The sequence below is a fragment of the Lactuca virosa genome, chromosome 6, assembly GCF_052849685.1.
Source record: "Lactuca virosa cultivar CGN04683 chromosome 6, Lactuca_virosa_CGN04683_v6, whole genome shotgun sequence".
In the NCBI taxonomy this organism is placed as follows: Eukaryota; Viridiplantae; Streptophyta; class Magnoliopsida; order Asterales; family Asteraceae; genus Lactuca; species Lactuca virosa.
Window position 1 is genome coordinate 254,923,664 of NC_136431.1, and position 8,620 is coordinate 254,932,283.

Here is an 8,620-nt window from a genome sequence, read left to right on the forward strand (position 1 = left end):
ACCAGTAGACAGGTACGCTAGCACAAGTTTTGATAAGGCGGAGCATGTCCAAGACTTGTCTTTTATTTTGATGTTAAATTTTTGGTGTCATACAACTATACAAAGAGCACACATGTATTAACTATATGTTAGAACAAAGTTCTATTAGGATCGTTAGATTCTATGCAAGCAAACAGTTAAGAATGTAATCAAGAACACAAGAATGGCTTTGAATATGTCGTATGATTAATACTTCAACACCTCAGAAGAGCTCGATTAAGAACTTCAACTGTAGAGGCGTTTAGGGTTACAAAACAATGAATGTAATAATCAACACGGTCTAATGCATACATGCATGCATATTAAAAGTGTAACCCTATAAGATAAACACGGATGGACAGGCTCAATCCGGATACAAAACAAAATGCCCAAGACGCAACACAATTAGACTCAACAATCTCCCCCTTTGCGTCAATGGGACCGAAAGCTCACTTCGGTTGAACTGCAGAAGTCTTCTTTATTGTTTTGAACACCTTCGGAATGATAGCCAACAAATGATGACGGAACGTTATGTACCACCGAAGCATGTCAGTAAAATTCTTCTTGTCAGCCTATGAGTTCTGCTTGCACCGATGTATAATGTTGATGATGTGCTCCAAGCAGTCAGTTGAAAATAAATGTTTATCAACAAGAGCGAACAAAAATTTGTGAGCTTCGCCTTTTGTAAACATCACAGTGAGATGTTTTGAATCTATTTGGCCCATCTTCATCTTATTCACATCTCCTGGTTTTGATGTTGGCTTGATGGTCGGTTTCTTGTTCATTACTTTCGCTATCTCTTGATCCATAGCTGCGACCTTATGGATGTAAGAAGCCAACATCCTCTTCAAGTGCTCCAAAATAGGTTCATATTCCCTCGGATTTGTAAGCAGAATATTGAACAATAAAATCCAATCATGAGGGTTTAGATTCGGAAGATTTGCTAGAGATATAATCGACACCGAGTTTGCAGAACCTCGTGTGATTTTGAAATTGACATTTACAAATCTCCCAGCAGACGTAGGTTTAAGTACCTTGACAGTGATTATTTTCTGTGCGCTCCATGTCATGTACTGAGGTTGTCCATACTTCAGATAGAAATCAATAAGCTCTCGGTCAACCTTTGGATGAGGAAAAGGAACCTCAGTAGTCGAATCAAAGCAGCGAATCGTGAACGCCTTTCTTGTTATCGGCATATCGAACTGCGAGTCCTTAAAATTATCACAGTCAAACGAAGCAACAGGTTCTAACCAATAAACACTTGGAAACTCTATAGCTTGATTGATAAGTGCCTCTTTAGTCCATAAGGGAAACAAGGCCTTCTTGCAGTTCAAAGCTTCTTCTTCTTCCTTGTTTCTCCTTTCCCTCTCCTGTGCTTCCCTTGTAACCTTCAAGGTTTCATCAAGCTCTTTATCTCTCTTCTTTCGCTTGAGAGCCTCAGCAATAGTTTCATCAGATTCATCATTGCTATCATCATCAATCTCCTTTTGTTTTTCTTGTGGACCAGAACCTGAAGCTACATTATCCTTCAGTTCGGTTGTAACTTTGACCTTCGGTTGAGCAGTTTCGGTTTTAGTCTTAACCTTCAGTTGATGAGCACCCTCTCCCCCTTGTTTTGGAGCAATAAATCTCTCCGAAACACCCTTCATCTCGTGTAACAATGCAAGGGCGGGAAGAAGTTTTGTTCTAAGATGAGTCCGAATGGTCAAAGTGAGGATAGGATCATGAGCACCAAGAATGTTGGTGAGCATATCATTTACATCCCCGACACAGCTACGGAAAACAGCTCTTTCGGTCTTCAATAAAGAGAGTTCTTTTTCTGCTTGGGCGAGCTGCACTTTCTGTACTTCAACTACGGATGTTTGTCGAGCCAGTTCTTCTTTTAAAGCACTTTCTTTGGCCAGATCAGCGTGAAGAGATTCAAGTCTAGAATTCACTGAACTGATAAGTGAAGAGTTCTCGGCTTGGATGGAAGAACGCACATCCTCAAACTTTGTTTGTTCTTCTTAAAGAGACTTGGTCAAAGAATCAACAGAAGCATTTACCTTTGCTGCATTTGTATCAGCATGCCCTTTAAGTGACTCAAGAAAAATCTGAGTACTATGTACAATTTCAGTAACATCAGAGGTGGCCTTTTGGCAAGAGGAGGTAGACGCATTAACAGCTTTGGTGGATTTGTCAATTGCCTCCGTATATTGTTCAAGAGCAGTGTCCAAAAAGGCTTTAAGTACAACACCACTATAGGACTTGCTGTCTTCAATCAACTTATCCAATTTCTCATGAATGCTTTGCAAGTGTTGACGTGTGACAGGAGCATCATCATCCTGATCAGTAGGAAGCCGATAGGGACTGAAGTATGTAGAATCATACTCATCATTAGCACCACCGAGAGTGGCACCGGAGTCGGTTGAAGGTGAGGGTGAAAGGGGTGTAGAAGTAACTGGGGGTTCTGTTTCAGTAGTCGCCCCCGTATCAGATACGTTGACTACAACTGTCGGTTCAGGAATAGTGGTGGTAGTGGATTGGGAAAAAATAGGAGCTGGGATTGGAGTTGTAGAAATAGGAATAGACGAAACTGGTGGTAAAGTTGTTGTTTGAGATGTGGTAGATGGGGGAATAGGAGGAACCGAATCTGGAACTGTCTGTTTTGGGGATGGAGGTGGGGTTGGAAGTTTGTTATGAGGAGATTCGGTTGGAGTAGGAGATCTGGGAGGAGTGTTACCTCTCGGTGAGTCATGATGACCTTCTTCTTCTTTCTTATCCTCATCGTGTTCAGAACTTGGAGGAGTAGGACTCTTGGATCTTTTCGCCATCTTTTTGATCTTCTTCGTTTTAGAAGAATCTCCTTGCTCAGACTTTCGTTTCTTGGACTTGGCAGTCTTAGACATAGCATCATCTGTTGGCTCTTTCTTTGTAGTAGTCTGTTTCCCTCGGTTACTCGGCTTGTCCAGAGCATCTAGGGCAGCCTGCTGTTCAGCAGAAAGGACTCTCAGTTCCTTGGGAGGAATCTTTCGATATTCAGCGAAGAGCTTGCTCGCGGTTGTAACACACCTGTACATTGTCTATGGGATAGAGCCAATGTGAGGGAACTTCTTTGGATCAGAAATTATAATCTTCTTGGTGTGAAAGGTAGCAATAGACGCAACCATGGCATCCTTCATTATCGGAATTTCCAACTGATTAATCACCCGTCGTGTAATAAGGGTCCAAAATCGTGCACATGAAATTTCAGAATGCCTCGTGGACGTGTTGAGGCTTTGAACCACTTGAGACCAGATAATACTCCCGTAATCAAGATTGAGACCATTGTAAAGACCGTAGAGAAGGGTCAGAAAACCCTTGCTGGTGCCATCAGATCCAGCACTTCACTCTGCCAAACTCTTAATAAGAAGAGTAAGCATTCCATTCCATGGAGACGGTAGGCACGACTTCTTAACCGTTGCTATCGTGGTAAGCACGTCGGTGTAACCCATCTCATATAGCATTGAGAAAAGTTGATTTGTGGTGATGAAGTCAGGGGAAATTAGAGATGAATCCACAGCCAGGTGCAAAAGGGAACAAAATCTCCCTTTTGACATAGAAGCTTTATGAGAGTGGATTTGGAAGTACATGCGTTCGTTGTTCTTGTCATAGGAAGCAGTAGAGTAAACCTGCGATAAAAGGGACATCGGAACAGCTTCCACCTGGGTTAGGGCTATAACCAATGGTGAATATTTCAAACATTCAATCACGTGTAGCATATAAGCGTCGTAAAGAAACGGATTGAGTTCAATAATCAAGTTCTGATTAGGCTTGATCGAAAGCGATGTAGACGAAGCAGTCTGATCGTGAATTGATGAAGAAGTCGCCATTGTTGATCGTAGGAAGAAGATGAACAGTTTGAACTTCCTTTATAAGTGAGAGAATTTGGTGCTGGTAAAAGACAAACAAACGTAGAAACCCTTTATATACCGTTGCCAGGAGAGAGAAAAATCATCATGATAATGGCGCGGTCACTAAAACGTCGCCTGAAAAAGCGCGATGTGACAGGTTGGTTACTCCCAGGTATACGTCAGCACACGTGGGTAGCTCGACCGTTCAAATTGACGCACCCAAATTCTTATCCTCAATCGTCGTTTGAAATTCAGTTGCGCTCCAAGATTTAGAATTACCCCTGTTTCGCCAAAAGATAAACACAAATCGAACCAACAGCAAGCAGAATGTTGGAAAATTAAAATTTTCGTGCAATAGAGTGACAAAAGATAAAGAAATAAAGCAAATGTGTATTGGATGTGAGTGATGTCTAATAGAAGACATAAAGCAGGGGATTCCGGGCAAGAATCGCTTCCTTCAAAGTCAAGAGAGACTTGAAGTGCTTGTGTAGGTTCCCGTGAAATAACGATCAAATGTTTGTAGAGAAACATTGAAAGGCTTCTTTTTAAGTCATAGGCTTAAGGTGGCTTATCTTCAACCGAACGTCGACTCTTAACATAAGACCGAACATTGGAAGAAGTACTTGTGAGACCGATGTGGTCTGTTGAATAAGTAGGTAAGATATATTTTATAGTGACTAAAGAAGATATAGAAATCTCAAAAAGAAAAAGAAACTGGATCTTTATGGGAAGAAAAAGCCTTGGTGTTAGACAAATTCATAAAAGATCACTCAAAAATAAAAATGAGATTTCATTAGGTAACCAGTAAGATCTTGAATATTAAAATTCACCGTCAATTCATTGTTGGTGTTGGATTGTGGGTTTCGCTCAGTACGTGGTATCCGTATCTAAGATCATGAACACAGATTTTGTGCAACCATAAACCTCAGTGGTAAAGACTGAGAGTCTCAAGGGTTACAGTGATGAACTGAAAGTTGATGGAGAAAGTAAGGAGGGTGGCTAAAGAACCGAAAGTACCTTCTGCTATATAGACGTGACAAAGCAGAAAAACTCTTAACTCATATGAGAAGAGTAAGGTAGCTCTAGACTGAGTTGATTTTAAGAGCCTGATTGGGAAGAAACGATAGGTAGAGATCGAATCATTAAGGCCCTGCTTGAAGTTGTAGAGGCATTGGTCAACATGCAGCAGCATGCTTCTAGGGACCCTTAACTAGTTCTTATTTAAATGATTATACCTTCCTTAGCTCCAAACTCTGTTATACTGGTATACTTGGGACCTATGTAAAAGAACAAGCAAACAAACACACCACAAAACCAAAACAAACAAACAAAAACAAGAAAAATATTTTTAAGGGTTGAGTTTTTCTGAAAATAATAAAAACAGAAAAAGAAAATATTTTTGGATTTTTGAAGTTTTCTAAAAAATAATAAAAACAGAAAAAGAAAATATTTTTGGATTTTTGAAGATTTTCTGAAAAATAATAAAAACAGAAAAAGAAAATAAAGTTGCATAAAACACACTTTGAACAAAATTTACAACCGGAACCTTATCTTAAAGGAATGAAGCGAAATAGACCGAGCGGTCGGTTCATTTTGGTTCCTTAAAATTCCAGAGCCGAAATAGACCGAGCGGTCGGTTCATTTAGGTTGTCAAAAATTATGAAGCCGAAATAGACCGAGCGGTCGGTTCATTTCGGTTCCTTAAAATTCCAGAGCCGAAATAGACCGAGCGGTCGGTTCATTTCGGTTCCCGAAAATTATGGAGCCGAAATAGACCGAGCGTTCGCTCCATTTCGCTTGTCTAATTTTTAGGTGTTGAATTAAGGATTCGGTACCGACTCTGCTTCCATCATTCCCAATCCTTGCAGAATTTTATAGAAACTTTCTTCAGGTAAGGCTTTAGTGAATATGTCGGCCAATTGATCAGAGGATCAAACAAAATGCACTTCCACGTTCCCGTCTTCTACGTGATCCTTGGTGAAATGATATCTAAGTGCGATGTGCTTAGTTTTTGAGTGTTGTACTGGATTGTGACATATCCTTATTGCACTTTCTGAGTCACAATAGAGAGGAATCTTCTTCATACTTAGCCCGTAATCGCTTAGTTGACTTTGAATACAAATGACTTGAGAAGTACAAGATGCTGCAGCAATATACTCAAGTTCGGCTGTTGAAAGTGACACGCAGGTTTGCTTCTTGGACTGCCAGCTAACCAGTTTTCCGTCAAGAAATTGGCACCCACCTGTAGTGCTCTTTCGGTCCAGACCACATCCTCCAAGATCAACATTAGAAAAGGCTTGAATGAAGAAACCAGATCTAGCAGGATACCAGAGACCGAGAGATGAGGTTCGCTTCAGGTAACAGAAAATATTTTTCACCGCCACCATGTGAGGTTCTCTTGGATTAGCTTGAAACCTGGCACAATAACAAACAGAAAACATAATGTCCGGTCTACTAGCTGTTAGATACATAAGGGACCCTATCATTTGTCTATAAAGTGTTATATCAACAACAGTTTTTTCCAAAGAAGGTGTTAACTTGGTGCCAAATGCCATAGGAACCTTCACTTTCGAGTCTCCTATCATGCCAAATTTTGTTAGCAGGGTCTTTGTATACGCCTCCTGGTTAATAAAGATACCTTCTGATCCCTGTCTAATATTCAAACCAAGGAAACTATTAATTGGACCCATTGCGCTCATTTCAAATTTAGTCTGCATCAACTTCCTGAATTCAGCTGTTAAGCTAGGATTCGTGGAGCAGAAGATGATGTCATCGACATAAATTTGAACTATCATTAGATGTTCGCCTTCTTTCTTTCGGAAGAAGGTTGGGTCGACCGAACCTTGCTTAAATTTTGACATTTTCAGAAAGCGAGTTAAAGTTTCATACCAGGCTCTCGGTGCTTGCTTCAAACCATATACCGCTTTATCCAGCACATAGCAATGATCAGGGAATTTCTCATTCACAAATCCGGGAGGTTGCTCAACATACACTGTTTCTTCTAGTTCCCCATTCAAGAAAGCGCATTTGACATCCGTTTGGAAAACTTCGAAGTTTTTATGAGCAGCATATGCTAGGAAGATTCTCACTGATTCCAACCTAGCTACTGGAGCGAAGGTTTCCTCATAATCTATCCCTTCCTCTTGGCAATAACCTTTCACCACCAACCGAGCCTTGTTGTGAATGACATTCCCTTCCTTATCTAATTTATTTATGAAGACCCATTTTAAGCCTACCACTGAAGCATCCTTTGGGGTAGGAATCAGCCTCCAAACACGCTTGCATTCAAACTCATGGAGCTCATCTTGCATTGCTTGAACCCAGTCAGAATGATCAAGTGCAGCATTAACTGTTTTCGGCTCGACCTTGGATATGAGTGAATTAAACATACAGAATTCAACTTTAGAGAATAATGCAGTTTGTTTCGCTTTCAACTGTGAGCGAGTGAGTACTTTTTCAGATGATTCTCCAATAATTTGAGCTTTAGGATGGTCCTTGGTCCATTTGACTAACGGAGGATAATTTGGGTCATATGCTGGATCCAATTCAGCATTCACTTCCTCTTCAAGTTTTGATTGATCACCCTCGCCTTCGTCAGTTGCATTCTCTTTCTCCCCCTCGACTGGCGAAGTGTAACCTGTGGCATCATCAGAATTTACATCCTCTGTGGGAGTAGGATTCTCCCCCTTGATTGGACAACTATGGAGTGGGTTTGGAGCAATATGTTCACCCTCGCTTGGACCTTTAGGAGTTGGGGATAGAATAGGACTCTCCCCCTCCAAAGACATTTCAGTTGTCTTTGGTATTAAAGAACTCTCCCCCTTGAATATTGAGCCGTTGATGGGAGAGTCAATTGAGGATTAAACACCTATAGTTTTAGGAGGTTCACGTTCCATTCCTTTGGCAGCTTCATCTATGATCTTCTTTAGATTATCAATTTTGTTATCTGCTGCTTTTGCCTCTGAGTGTGCCGATTTCTCTGGTTCATCAAATAACCGAATGTACTCTTCAAACAGGTTGGATATTGGAACCGAGACCTGTCCAAATTTAGGAAATATTTCACTTAAGTCATTTGCACTCCTTTGCACTTTCTTCATATAATTATCGTCAAAGGTGACGTAATATGTTTCTTCAATTCGTTTGGAGCATTTGTTCAACACTCTGTAAGCTTTAGAAGAGAGTGAATATCATAGAAAAATTCCTTCATCTGCTTTGACGTCAAACTTGTTTCGGTTCTCCTTTGAATTAAAGATGAAGCACCTTGAACCGAACACATGGAAAAATTTGACGTTCGGCTTCCGATTGTTTATTATCTCGTATGGAGTGATCGAGAATCTCTTGTTGAGCAAATATCGGTTCTGAGTGTAGCACGCAGCTGCAACTGCATCAGCCCAGAAGTATAATGGAAGAGAAGCGAAACTGAGCATGGTTCTGGCTGCTTCACACAAAGAACGGTTTCGTCTTTCAACAATCCCATTCTGTTGTAGTGTATAAGGAGCTGAAAAATTGTGAGTTATCCCCTTGTTAGCCACAAAGTCCTCAAAATCGTTATTCTTGAATTACAGACCGTTGTCACTTATGATATTCCTCACCGTCTTTCTCAGCTGCACTTCCACTTGTTTGATAAATGTCTTCAACTTGGGAGTTGCATCTGATTTCTATTTAAGAAAGAAAACCCAGGTGAAGCGTGAAAAATCATCTACAATCACAAGTATGTACTTACTACCACC